Here is a 15034-nt window from a genome sequence, read left to right as displayed (position 1 = left end):
GACTTTTCTTGACATATATACATACATAATTATTTGTATAATCTTACATATATAGTGATTCACTGTATCACTATATAATATAAATTATAATAAATTATTATAAATTAATATACCCATCATCTTACATATTACCTTTTTATGTGTGTGTTTGGTGGGGGCAGATAATAGTGAGGTACAAAGTTATATTTGTGAGGAGTAGGCGTGTAGCCTAGCGATTAAGTCTGTCATGTCCCGCAATGGAGTGACCAGGGTAGATCTCCAGCTTCAGCTCCTGACTCCAGCTTCCTATGAATGCAGACCTTGGAGGCAGCCATGATGGTTTCAGTCATTTGGTTCTTGTCATCCAATTAGGAATTCAGATTGCATTCACAGCTCCTTTCTCCAGCCCCATTATAGCCATGGACATGGGAATGGAATTCCTCTCCCTTTCTCTCTCTCTCTGGCTCACAAAACATTTTTTAAGTTGAAGTTATGTATGATGAATGACTCTAGACCTAACGTACAATATGAAGACTATAGTTAATTATAGGGAATTGTACTCTGGCAATTTGCCAATAGATTAGATGTCTACGGTTTTCAACAACATGAACACCAGCTAACAGATTAAAAAAAGGGCTGTGCATGGGGTGCCCATATGGGCCAGACTTAGACATGGTGCTTCTTTCCTTCACTCCTTTTCCACTGGCAGGATTCAGTTAACGTCCATACCTAACAGCAAGCTGTGATGGGGAACACCATCTTGAGGTCTCAGCTGACAGCTCAGAGGATTGTGTGCTGAGGAGCTAGGTGAACTCTGACATAGGAGGTGAATGTGGCTAGAGGTTCATTCGCAAGGGAATGGTGGATGAGAAGAAGAAGGTAAAGAGGGAAGAGAAAGAGGATGAGTGAACCAGCCTTTGAGAGATCGCTCCCTCTCTGCCGTTCAAATAGAAATGAGAATCAATAAAAGTGTTAACTCTAAATCACTAAAATAAAATAAAGTATTAATGTGAGGTCAAGGCAGGACTAGAACACAGGCCCTTTAGATGTGAAACAAATCCACAATTCTTTTCTAAAGGTAGCAAGCCTGTCCATTTCTAAATGATCCCATACTCCCAGTCCATACTGCCCCCTCCACCCAAGAGTAACGGAAAATTCCCAAGACACAAAGTTAGGTACCGAAGGTAAATCAGAGATCTTGGAGGTATTTATTGCTCCCCATCTTTGGGGGGTTCACATCTTGTTTCTGAAATCCCTGCCTTTGGTAACTCCTGTTAGAGCCAGTTGTGATGTCCTTGGAAGATCGATTGCTCAGAGGAGGGTCTGTTCTGAATTAGAAAACTGTTGCTGCTAAGGAGCCCCTGGAGGATGGGGAGTCTGGGGGCAGGGGTGGCTGCACATGGGTTGAGTGTGGCAGGCCTCTATGCTGATAATGAATGAGGGAAACATGGCCAGTACGGCCCACAGAAAGGAAAACACTTAGCTCCTTGATGAAAGGCCATATGAGAAGGTAAGTGTCATAATTCAACTGGAATAAAAGCCAGTGGCATGTTATCCTTCCTCCAGGCAGGCAGTTTATGCGGCTGTTTTCCTGCCGCTGCAGGGGCAGTGATGGATTATCTGGGAAGGTGAAGCAGCTGAGTTGATCTGCGTCTTCGTCTTCCCTCCCACATTCCCCTTGGGCTACAGGGTTTCAGGGCAGTGCTAATCCCTCTTAGCCTCCACTCTCACATGGATCCCCAAGGCAAGTCCCTGGAGTTACCAGGCCTGGAGAGCATCCTCCTGAGCTGTTTCCTGAAACCCAAGCCTGAGAGACAGGAGTGGGCCCTCAGGTGCTTGCCAGAGGCCCCCCCACTCATTACTCTGCTGGGAAGGATCTTTGAGGAGCATGGAGCTAGGAAGGAGCATTTAATTCTGGCCTCTGAGGGAGCACTGGTTCTTCAAGAGTGGCTTATCTGAGGTATGCCTGGAATGAGTTGCATTGTCGGGGCTCTCAGCAAGCCTCACTGGAGGTACTGAATGTGGAGGACTAGTTGGGAGGGGGATGAAAGAGTGGGCCTTGTGTCCTGGCCACCACCATTTACTGAAGATGACTTTTGGTTTTCTGTCCTTCCTGTCCTTGTTCTGGCCCCCATCATGCTTTGTTGTTACCAACACTTTCACAACCATTTTACTTATATTAGTCACTCTTTAAGTTCCAACACCTTTCAAAGCTACAGGTATGGCTCTAGTTTTGGATTCTGTAACTCTTGGAAAAGCTTTTTGGATAAGGCGGTTGCCCTGGTTTCACTCAATCTCTCTACCTGGGTCAGTACTGTGATTCTTGTTCAAATGCTGGCCAGACTCTGTAGACTAAAGCACACAGATCATCAGAGCAACAGGCACAAGTTATCCATCTCTTTCTGTTCCGTGTTTGTTCACTCTGAGGATCTTGCACTTGGTACTTAATGCAAGAAGTAGCCCTATGGAAAGAGGAGGGGAAAGGTTGACAATACAAGCCCCTAAAACCAATCCCTAAAGGAAAGGTGTAAGGTTCACATCTTCTGAACCTTCATCCAGGAAAGAGAATTCTCCACCAAGAACTACTCCATCTTTTAGTCCCAGTCGTGTTTACTTCTCAGGACATTCCTTTCATACTATTCCCACATCAACTTTATACAACCTGTATTAAAATGACCTACCCAAGGTGCTGGCACTGTGGTGTAATGGGCAAAGCTGCACCTGCAATGCCAGCATCCCATCAAGGTGCCAGTTGGAGTCTGGGCTGCTCCTCTTGCAATTCAGCTCCCTGTTAATGTGCATGGGAAAGCAGCGGAAGATGGCACAAGCACTTGGGCCCTTGCCACCCACGTGGGAGACCCAGAAGAAGCTCCAAGCTCCTGATTTCACATTGGCTCAGCTCTGGCCATTGCAGCCATCTGGGGAGTGAAGCAGCCATCTGGGGAGTGAACCAGCAGAATGAAGACCAATCTCTCTCTCTCTCTGTCCCTCCCTCTCTCTGCTTTTACCTCTGCCTCCCTCTCTGTAACTCTGCCTTTCAAATAAATAAATAAATCTTTAAAAGAAGCCCTACCCACACAATTTTAACTATTATATGCTCTAAGTCTTAGTGTTAAAGGAACATATGAGTATGATAAAATGGGATGGGTCTTACCAACCTGAGTTCAAATTATGCCATTGATAAATGGGTATTTAAAGAATTTTATTTTTTCAGCTGTCAAAGATAGGTAAACCTTGGAAAACTCCAGCAGGGATTAAATGAGACACATAAATAATAAATACCCTCACAATCATAAATATCAGTGCCCATTTTCCACTGAGACTAATTTAAATTTAAATAGAAAGAGACTGAGATTTTTTTCTTTCTTCTAGAATTTCCTATAGCATATTTTTTAGAAATCAAAATTATGGATTTGTTTTCTTCCTGGTTATAGTAGCAACAATTATCTCATGATGCTTTCCGAAGAATATTCACATTCATTTCCTATTGCACTCACAGCCATTCCATAAATACACACACTTCAACCCTACACCAAGAGCAGAGCAGCTATGATTTAATAATGAAACACAGGTTTTAGAACTAATGATTTAGAAGTAAGAGGGGGAGCACAGAAGGGGTGATGGAGAAAGAACAGATTCTACTCCTGATCTCAAGGCCTTGTATTCCATTTAGGACACAAGGATAATAGACACAAGAGTCTAGAAAAATACCTACCAGGATGTGGTTAAGAGAATAATGCAGCCGCAATGGCCAGAACTGCGCCCATCCGAAGGCAGGAGCCAGGAGCTTCTTCTAGGTCTCCCACACAGGTGCAGGGGTCCAAGCACTTGGGCCATCTTCTACTGCTTTCCCAGGCCATAGCAGAGAGCTGGATAGAAAGTGGAGCAGCCGGGATGCCTGCGCTTCAGGCCAGAGCGTTAAGCCACAGTGCTGGCCCTACGTAAACTGTTTTCATCTGTGTGTTTACATTGATATATTCTTTGTTGCATTGTTTCTTCATGTCTATTACCTGTTTTATAATAGTTTACAACAGGGTTTTTTTTTTAGATTGTTTTGGGAGTTCGATATGCATTATAGATAATAAGTCTCTGGAAGATAGGTGAAGAGAAACACATTTTCTTCCAGGCTCCAGATTGTCTTTTTATTTTGTTAACAGGATTCTGATTTGGAGAGCACATATGTAATTTCCATGAAGTCTGGTGTGCTAATCTTTTAGGGATCTTACTTTGTTACCATGTTTAATAAAACTTGGCCAAGTTCAAAGTCCCAGGTTTTTATGTTTTCCTATAAAACTTGTATAGCATTACATTTTATGTTTAAGACTTTGAACTGTTTAGTCAATTTTTGTCTAAGAGGTCAAGATTTTTCTTCTGTTCTTCAACTGCTCCAATTCTGTCAAAATCTTGTCCATCTTTCATGTATTTGCTTTTGCATTTTTGTCAGCATTGATTGGTTGTTTTGCCTGGAATTGGTTTGGGGTTTTCTATTCTCTTCTGCAGAAGACTCTAATCATAAAGTAATGACAATTAGAGGGAAATATGAACTATCCTGACTTGATCAGAACAGGTTGTATATGGTTATTAAAATGCCACCTCCACTCCATTAAAAAAGAGAATAATGCATGAAGCTCACAAATGCTCCACTTCTTTCAACAAGAGGAAGAGTAGCATGAACCCAAGTAGTCTGGAAGATCACATGGGGTGTGAACAAGGCCCTGCAGCAAAGGTCAACCACACACAGAGAAAAGACGAGCTGGAGCAATGTCCTTGCAGCTACAGAAGAGTCAAAGGTTCCCGACCCTGTCTACACATTACAGTCACCTGAGCAGATATTTTAGAATTCTCTTACTTGGCTTCTAGCACCAGAAATTCTGCTTTAATTGGTCTTGGGAGGGGTCCAGCTTCACAAGTTTTACAAGTTTCTTTAAGGGATTCTAAGGTAAAGCAAGGGTATTGTATTGTACCAGATTGTACTTCTAAGATCTGCCACAGAATGAGATTGGTAAACCAGTCAAGGTAGAACACACACACACACACACACACTCACACACACACACTCACACACACACACACTCACACACCAAATTTGTGAGAGTTGGTTTTGAAGTTCAAATTTTGTTTCTTGGGTTTTCCCTAAATCTTTCTGAACAAAGATGTGAGATATTTATTAGGAATTATGTATCCTGGGAATGTATCATGTACTAACAGCTTGGTAATTTCTGCTACATCAAGGAAAAGTCAAGATGAGGGTGCACTGCCACACTAGCCAGCCTCCTGGTTCAGTGTACAGACGAGGCTCCAGTTTCTCCAGCAGAGAAGGACGACTTCAGAAGCCTTTAAAGAGGGCTCCGCAGATGATTACTTGGAAGGGACTCCTGGTCTAACCTGAGAAACAAGGACCACATCCCAGCCTCTATCAGAAAAGCTCCGTGTCTGCTTTCATCTCCATCTTCCTCCTCCTCCTTTCACACTGGCCTCTTCCCTTCCTCAAACCAGACATAGCCCTCCTGTCACAGGTCTGATCAACACTGTCTCCACCCGAGCTTCTCATCTCCTTGGATCTCAACTGGAGCTTCACTTCTTTGGAGAAACCTCCCTCCATTCACTGGCCAGATCAGATCCCCTGTCAGTTACTTCTATTAGTACTGCACATCCTAAATTTATAGCATTTATAAAATTGGGAATTTTATATTTATGTGTGTGAATGCTTTATTAAATTCTTTCTTCCCCAGTAGACTGAACATTAGGAGGAGAGATTTCTATCTGGCAATTCTTATCACTATTTCTCCAGTGTCTAGCCACATATTTCTTAAATGATTGAATGAATGAATTACCAATATAATATTTCATTGGTATGTGCATCTTTAAGGAAGGCTTATGTGATTATGATATTCCAACAGCTACAGAGAGGATGAGAAGGAAATAGTATAGGTGAAGAGAGCAGAGCCATACACTTCAAACAGAAATGGGAGAGCATATGACAGTCCTGCTTAACCTGGGCTGGCCAGATAGAAGAGACCAAGCAGGCCAGCACTCAGGCAGGTGGAGAGATGTGCAGTGGCCACAGAAACCTGGGAAACCTTTGTGCTTATTAGACTTTCTTTCCTTCTTTTAAAATACTGACAAATAAAATTGTATATATTTAAGGTATGCAACAAATTCTGATACATGTATACATTGTGGAATGGCTAAATCAAGTCAATTAACATATGCTGAAATTTATTTCTAGGGCAGTGAAAACTGTCACAGTCTTTACAAGTGAAACACCTGCTTGGTATTTAAAAGACTTTTGGGTGATAACTCAGGCCTAAGAGAAATGGAAGGAAACATGAGAACAGAGACTCTTTGGAGGGACATGGCTACGTCTTGAAAGAGTCTGTGATAGTCCAGGTTAGAAAAGTTACAGTAGAGATGAAAAAAATAGATGGAAGAATAATTTGGAGACAGGTGATTTGTGAAGACTATGTATGATCCTATGCAGCAGGGGAGGCTGAAAGAAATTTGTCTAAACTGCTATCACTAGAGATGCAGAGCCAGAACCCCAGAGTGTCTTTTACATATTGCCTTTTACACCAATTGATAACATAATCTAGGTAAAAGCAGCATAATGCTTACAGTGCAAATAAAGCCTCCAGGTAAGTCTTGCTACAATTCTTTTGAACCCCTAAGTTAGCCCCAAGAGACATCATTAATCCTACAAGTTTTCAACCAGCATTTAAAATATCATTTAGTGAATATTTTCCTATATCATCTTAATAACCACTTTGTTTAATAATTGTTTCCCAATCTTTCCAGATAGAGATTTGAAGCACAATAAAATAAAAAAGTACATTTGAAGTACAAAACAGTTCTTCCCAAATGAAGAGTTAGCGGTAGCTGAGGCAGAGATCAAATGCAGATTAGCCTGATTGCAGAGCCCAGACTTACCATAACCCGGTGTTTAGTCCTTTCCTCCACCCTGCGGCTAGGCAGTCTCTTCCAAGACTGCGTAGAAGCCCAGGCTTTCACACTAATGTGGGATTAGCATTTTTCTTTGTATTCAACCCCAGACTGGCTTTCAGCTTCGCTGATTCTGACACCATATTTCCTATAACTTAGGAAATGCTATGGAATATGGGAACCTTCAGATGTGGACTTGATTGAAATGAATGAAGTTTGTTTTCTTTTATGTTCTATTTCTCTCTCAGGCTTGCATATGCTAGTGGGTCCAGATGGTTGGAATCATCAATTGAAAACAAAGAGAACACTAAGAAAGCAGCAAGGGAGAGAGATACCAAGTGGCAATTAGGGATGAGACAGCTAAAATGGCTTCATGATGGTAAGGATTCATTCTTTCATTAAAGACAAATTTGTATCAGTTAGAGTCTTTTTCTCCTTCTGGCCTGAAAAAGCAATTTAACAGTAATAAATTGCCACCAAAATTCTTTATTTTTGTAAGAAAATGTGTGCTAGTTGTTTCCTCAGAAAGCAAGGTAAGTCATTCACATTACAGTTTGGCTGATGTCAAATAGGTTGAAAAAGCCAAGACAGAGCTTTCCTTTTGGCTCTGAGTCCCTGGATTCTTCTGCCAAGCATCCCATGTGGATCCTCTGAGCTGCTGCTTGGAAGACAGGCATTTTCAACCTCTGCCAGCCTCACCTCAAAGCAACAGACAATGGTTTAGCACCACAGAAGAACTTTGTTTGCTTTCCCAGTTTCTTATTGGTAACACACGCAACAGTGTTAAACTTACTTCAAGTTCTGATTAAAACAAGTGATGAAGGCGGGGAGAAAGAGGGAGGAAGAGAAGTAGAGAGCGGGATGAAGAGTGAGAACAAAAGAGAGAAAGAGAGAGAACAGGGGAAAAATAAAAGGAGGAGATGGAGAAGCTAGAGATACAAGAAGGGGAAAGGGAGAGAGGAAGGGGTCAGAGAAAAGAGGGAAGAGAGAGGAAGAAAGGGGGAGGAAAGACCTTACCCTAGGACCTTAAAGGAGTAAAAGAATTGAAGGTCACTTGGGAAAGAACTGTAATTCTACTTTCAGATATCCAAACTGTTGCAAATAAGGTTAAATAGCTATTCCTGTGTACTAGAGTCACTCAGAACACCTTTAGGAACAGCTCCAAAAAGATTTTTAATTAGCTTTTCGCTTGCTGGTATCCAACAGAGAACTATGAACACATCTGAAAGCAGGTTTACTCAGGTTTATAAGATCATTTTGTTTAGGTAATGTCTAGGGGGTTTTATTCCATAGATGAACTTAGATAAAGCTCTGGTAACCCACTCTTCAAATTATCACAAATTCCAACTAATAAAATCCAAGTGATTGAGGTCTGGCTGTGTTCTTCATTCTCTTTTTTTTTTCTTTTTTTTTAATTTTTTTTTTGACAGGCAGAGTGGACAGTGAGAGAGAGAGAGACAGAGAGAAAGGTCTTCCTTTGCCATTGGTTGACCTTCCAATGGCCGCCGTGGCCGGTGCACCACGCTGATCCAATGGCAGGAGCCAGGAGCCAGGTGCTTTTCCTGGTCTCCCATGGGGTGCAGGGCCCAAGCACCTGGGCCATCCTCCACTGCACTCCCTGGCCACAGCAGAGAGCTGGCCTGGAAGAGGGGCAACCGGGACAGAATCTGGCACCCCAACTGGGACTAGAACCCGGTGTGCCGGCGCTAGGCGGAGGATTAGCCTAGTGAGCCGCGGCGCCGGCTTGTGTTCTTCATTCTCAAAACAAGTTCAGTGCCCCCTGTGGTTCATGTTGATGGAAACTGAAACAAAATGGTGAAGCACGATGGAAAATGCCAATGCCTGGTGATTGCTTTAAGCTTGTTCTACACCTGTCCAACCTTGTGCTTCTCCTACCTCTCCTCTGTACTAGGATCTAGTTGCCAGGGGTGTCTCCAAAGTACTAGGGGCTAGATGACCCATTGTCTCTTCATCTGAATGCCAGGGCCTTGAGTGCAAGGATTCTGTTGATTGATGACCCAGGCCTGGAGTATGTCAGGGCACAATTCCTATTTGTTGGTTAGCATAGTCAGCTCCCTACCTCTTTAGCTAGTTTCCCCTTAACCACAAACAATAGACACTGCACCTCCAACAGATACATTCCTCAGAGTTTCCATCCTAGAAGTGATTCCTCTGTAAGCCATGACTTAGTATAGCTATAGTTAATGTCTGAAACTCTGACCCAGTTTGTGTCCAGGAACCTGATACACAGCACACCTGTTCCAGGTCTAGGCTGTGTGTTGTCAACCTGCTTCCAAAGATGCACACCCACCCAAAGCGATCCTGCTGAGTTCCTGATGAGCAGTCATGAGGCTTGCTTCAGATGATGGACCAAAGAAGGGGCTAAAGACTAGCAGTAAGTGGATATCATATAAACAGACCAAGCTTCACAACTAGTCTCAACTACTGGTGTTTAAATCTTAGTGCACATAGGAACCAAGGGCTGCATAAACTCCTTGGCTTTACTTCTGGAGAATCTGGTTCACTAAACTTGGGGCTGGAGATTAAATGGGACTTAGCACTGAAGATAGCGAAGTGATGCTGATGAGAAGGGCCTAGGCCATGCCCGAGAACCCAAACTTGACATCTGGTGTGGTCAGCTTCATTTTCTTCACTTCTGGTATCTGCACACTCCTAATCTTCTGCGGAGTGCCTGCTTAAGCTGGTTACCACATGGATCTTCTGAGTTTCATTTTTATTTAGCTCTTCATGTGGCTTAAAATTAAGTTGGCTAAAGTGAGTGAGGCTGGAAGCAAGAGATTATAGTCCTTTTTTTTGACGTTTGGGTAAAAATATATTTTCCCCTGCTTTATGTCTTGGCACTAGTGATATATTCATAGATTGCCAGTCCACACTCTCCTACTGTAACAGACACCAGATTACTGAACATGTCGCTAAGTGATCACGTTCATATGTGATAAATGACATGTTTCACATCGATACAAGTATTTACTTTCTTAAAAAAGACAAGTGTCTACCATGTGGCTTACATACATGACAATTCTGTATTAACACTGAAAGTGGGTTACACAACAGTTTTAGAAAACACACCAGTTATTTTTCAAACAGAACAATGACAAGAATCTACAAACTACAGTTTAAGGCATATCAGTATATATTTAAGATTAAGAAAGAGACAAGGTTCTAATGCTGTTCACAGCTTAATTTTCAATTTAGTTTTGAAAATTCCCTTCATACCGACCAACAAACAAGACCATGGAGGTCATAATTCCCACTAGAGAGTCCTCAAATCCATGTCCTGTCACCGGGACCAGGACTTCTGGAAGCTGATAGAATTCCAGACACTCGCAACAGCAAAGCAAAGGGATGGGAACAGACTCTGGGTAGGGACCACATGGAGATGGGGACATCACTCGAAAACCCCATGTTGACAGTCAGCTGGTTTATGAAACACTTGTGGGAGAGGTCAGCCAAGTGAGAGAACCATGGCTTTGTGCTTGAGGGGCATGGGATATGGAGACCATGTGTGACTGCTGGTGAGTTATGAAACAGAGGAAGAAAATGAGGAGCCTGTGCCCGGTGGCTCCTTTTCCTGCCTGAGACACCCATTTTGGACAAAACCTTGACCAATTAAAATAGAGCCTAAGCTGGGAAAACAGTGTCTGAATTGCCAAGAAATTCCGCACCATATGCTACAGCCTGCAGAACTGTTAGGTGTAGCTAACGTCCAGAAGCAGCAAAAAGATGGGGAGAGCCAGGGGTGGGAAAGTCTGGCCAAAAAAATGTAAAAAATACAAGCACTGGGGCAGTTAGCACCAGGGAGACACCCTGAAGATTAAAAAACAGGAAAATAAATAAAGTAGGTGGTCAGAAAGGTAGCATGGCTTAAAGCTTCCCCCTTGTTGATTGTCCAGCATGGAAGGTGGCATTTTCTCACTGTGGCTTTATTTCATTGACAGAATCAAGGACTCCGTAATACCCAAGGATGCCCATGATGCTGTGCTGAACACAGGCTGGGTTTAGCAATTTCTAACTTCCACATTGAAATCATGGAGAAGTTGAATTTAGGCGGTTCTTGTGGAAAAAAAAATACATACATATATATAAATTTGGCCATTTTAAATATATTGGATTTTTAATTAAACAAAAGCTGTTGACATCATTACCCACCCCCGCCAAAAGAAAGAAAAAAAATCCACCCACCCAATCTGTTGTCCCTAATTTTAAAAAGATCTCAAAAGTTTCTTTCTACTGTACTTACATGCAAAGGTGAAACCACATCCAATTAGATTTGAGGGTATCATTTATTCTGTGCAGAGCCAAGGACTACTGTGAAAAAAGGCATCGATACAGAAAGAAAAAAGAGCAGCAATAACAAACTAAACAGGCCTGGGGGCAGTGGTAGAAAAAGTTGAGAAGCAACACATTAAAAAAAAATAGCTTCTATGTTTCCTTTGCCTTCCTATTCCCTGCCTCTCCATGTGACATTTTCCTGTGAAAAATTTAATACAAAAAAAATTCAATCAATAATCTTGGAATCAAAAAGTCAACTGTGTGCCTTTCATTGTTAGGTTCATTTTAGTGATGCAAGACGCAGAATTTTTAAAGGTGGATGTTCTGTCACAAGGCACAAAAAATGCTCAAGCAAGCAGGGGTTGGAACAAGCAAACCACAGACATTCAGGCTTTTATTTGGGGCGCAGCACATGAGCAGATGCAGCCACGGTTAGAGTCAGCTAGTGCTTGGCTGCTCCACGCTAGCTCCAGTCCACCGCTAATAAAACAAAGCAAAAACAGAAGATGCGCAAACAAAACCACTGGTCCAGTGGCTGCTGAACCCATAAAAACAGCTGCTGCTTCGAGTTCGCAGTTTCAGTCCCAGCTTAGCTTGGGCTGCAATGAAACGGATTTCCTTACTTTGCCTAATTAAGCCTACATCCGTTCATGGGAGACCGTTCCTTCAATCCCTTATCTGCAGCTCAGAATGAAAGAAAGTGCAACCTTTCTTTGTTGGAATTCATCAGAGACAAAATTTTTAAAACATGTGCAAGGCAGGGGAGGTGCAGCATCCTCTACTCTATTTACTGAGTGGCTAAGGAAGGCCAACAGGAAAACGGAGAACTCAAGCATTGGGTTCATGAGAAATGGCACCTCCCATGTGAGAAACAGGAGACCACAGAGTGAGAAAGCTGGGGCATCTTGTGAGTAGGGGTTGGGGGAGGGGGATGAAGCCAATGAAATGCTAACCATCAGGGAGGACTAGCAGAAACCAGATGAACCATGTGCTTTCCCATACAGACCAGGGGTACAGTCCTTGTCCCGGCATATGGCTTCCGTCCTAACCCTCAATGAGGCCACAAGGAGCAGGTGCAGCTAGGTGTGCGAAGGGCCCAGGTGAGGAAAACACCTTCGGGACAACTGGATTGGAAACCCCAGCTGCTTTGTTCCGTCTGCCTTTACCACCAAATGTGGAAAGGAGCCTAAGCGAGTTGGACATGAGGCTGGGGGCCGCTTGCTGGGCTCGCGCGCTGGGCTGCGCTCCTCTCCACCTCCTGCTTCAACCGCCAAGCGCACGCGTGCGCTGCGCCCTGCACGTCAAGTGTACCATCGGCACGACCTGCGGGCGTTCTCTAGCCACGATTAAGGACAAGGTGCGCCAGAACGACCCCTCTTCCGGAGCCCTGCACCAAGTCCTCCCCTGCAGCTCGCTGAGAGCGCGCAGGTGTATTCAGGAAAGAGTCCTCAAGGTGGTGGAAAAATCCATGACACATAGCAGAAGGCTCCTGTGCTAAGCGAGGCCACCGGCACACCTGGTGAACATCACCACCTGGCGCTGGCTCCGGTCCGCTCCAGCTGGGCTGGGGTCTGGGAGGGAGGGTGTTCAGATGCAGTCTTGCACTGCTTGGTCTGAACAGACGCCCCCAAGTTCAGGCTGCAGAACGTTATCGCTGATGATGAACGTGAAGGGACAAGTCCTAGGGGAATCGGACGCCCGGCTCTGCCTACCTACTCCTCTACCTCGGTGGAGGGGGGGTGGGGTGCAGAGGAGAGACCGTGAGTACAGGGTCTGCGAGATCGTGGAGGTGGGGAAGGGAGGATATGCAAGTTCTCATGGCTACCCAGGGCTTTAGCTCAGAGGCTGAGGTGGTGAGAAGTCTCCATGTCAGTCGTGCAGGCGCATCTGACCCCGCATTCCTTGATCCAAAGCGACATACAAGTAACAGGCATGCTTCCTGCTGCCATTCAGAAGGTGCACAAAAAGCCAATCAGGTACTGTCCAGATGCACAGGGCTCTCGCTGTTATTCCCTTGTTCTGTCATTCCCAACACCCGACAAAACAGCAAAATGAGTTGAGAGTTACTGGTGTTTGGGGAAGGGTAAAAAAACAAAATCAAAAACAAAATAAAACCGAAGGACACAGACGGCAGAGATACGATACTACTGCAAAGCAGGTGAAGGCGGAACGTCTTGGCTCGCCAGGCTGTATGTGAGGCTTGCATTTTTCTTATCCTTGTCTTTCTTGGTCTGCTGGGCCCCCGACTGCCGGGCCTGGGACTGCAGGAGCTGAGCGGCCGCCTTCTTCTGGAAGGCGCTCACCTCCTCCTCCAGCTCCTTCTTCTCGTCTTCCACCTTCTTCTCTTCTTGGTGGGTCTGCTTTAGGAGGTCGAACTTCTCGTCAGCTCCTTCTCCGCCTCTTTAAGCTCCGCTTCTTTCTCCTTCACTCTCATCACGAACATCTGTCTCATTTCTTCTTCCTTCTTCTGCAGTTCTCCCGGGGATTCATTCCTCTTTGCTTCGTACATCTCCTGGAGACTGAAGGGCTTGCTGTCGGGGTCCGTGTCCTTGAACCCCATCTCCTCGAGCTCACAGCGCCGGTACAGCTCGTAGTGGCGGGTGTGGGTCTGCTAGTGCAGGTCCCCCATGTCCACGCGGATCAGCATCTCCCGCAGGTTCACAAAGTCGCAATGGTTTTCCACCTGCACCATGCCCCAGGGGTACTGCCGGGCCTTGGCCATCTTGTTGCCGATCTTCACCTCCTCGGTGCTGCTGACCACAGCAAACGGCAGATGGACGCTCATGGTCACGTTGATCTCCACCACCGTCTCTTCATCCGTGGGGAATTGGCATATCTGGACCCCGTTGCTCACTAGTTCACTCATGATTTTGCTCCTGAATTTGTGCAGTTCATTCTTGGCAACGGTGTCAGCTTTTGCAATGATCGGAGTGATGTTAGCCTTACTGTCCAGCTTTTTCATGGTCACCAGGTCCAGGGACTTCAGCGAATGTCCAGTGGGGGTGATGAAGTAGAGGCAGGCGTGGATCCGGGTGTCGTGGTGGCTGAAGAGAGAACGCTTAATCTTCAACTCCTCCTGCAGGTAGGCCTCGAACTGGGCATCGATATACTCCACGATCGGCTTATAGCTGTCATCTTTATTTGTTTGATCTCCAAATCCCACGGTGTCCACAATGGTTAACTTCAGCGAATATTGCTTTCCTGAAGCTCATAACTTCTGGCTTTCAACCGGAAACCGGTTCATTGTGAGTAGCGGGTCACACTCAAATTTGGTGTTGAACAAGGTGTCCATTAACGTGGATTTGCCAATGCCCGTCTCCCCGACGCACAGGATGTGATGTAGACTTGTTGACCAGCAGATCAGGGAGACTGTCGAATCCAACATGGCCAGAAAGGGACAAATTCCGAAGCTCTTCATTAGACCGTCTCCCCACGGCCACCCGGGTGCTGTCCGCCCACACTGGCGGCTGCCAGCGCTCCGGCTCCAGCTCGCCTCCCTGCGCCTCGCTCGCGGCTGCGCTCTGCTGGCGCCCGGCTCCCGCTCCCAGCCCGCGGCATCTGCTCAGAGATTATAGTCCTGACCAGAGAGACGAGTCAGAAGACACAAAAGTGCCCTCACCAAGGTATCTCTTTAAATTTTTAATGACTAGAAAACGATAATTTTAAAACATGAAGCCAAGAAACAGGAGAGTGCCTTCGGACCTAGTTTCTTTTCAAACTCCATTCACCCATGTGGTTTGAATTGAGAAAACTTGAGCATATGGTGGTGTCAGCAAAGTCACTAAAATATTTAGCTGTTGCCTAGAATCTTGCAATACAAGGA

General features: G+C 44.8%; 1 long non-coding RNA gene and 1 pseudogene across 1 annotated transcript in view; one reads left to right on the top strand and one right to left on the bottom strand.

The window, feature by feature from the left end:
• LOC103345829 (uncharacterized) overlaps positions 1-11355 on the top strand; it is a 29454-nt gene extending 18099 nt beyond the window's left edge. The window contains exons 3-5 of the long non-coding RNA XR_007916408.2: positions 7167-7297; positions 9184-9313; positions 10878-11355. This is a non-coding gene — a long non-coding RNA (uncharacterized lncRNA). The remainder of the gene's footprint in view (positions 1-7166; positions 7298-9183; positions 9314-10877) is intronic.
• Positions 11356-13082: 1727 nt separating this feature from the next.
• On the bottom strand, positions 13083-14693 carry LOC100354242 (septin-11 pseudogene; annotated as a pseudogene).
• Between the last annotated feature and the right edge of the window lie 341 nt (positions 14694-15034).

This window comes from Oryctolagus cuniculus, chromosome 7 (assembly GCF_964237555.1).
Source record: "Oryctolagus cuniculus chromosome 7, mOryCun1.1, whole genome shotgun sequence".
Lineage (NCBI taxonomy): Eukaryota > Metazoa > Chordata > Mammalia > Lagomorpha > Leporidae > Oryctolagus > Oryctolagus cuniculus.
This window is presented reverse-complemented; position numbering and strand designations above follow the sequence as displayed.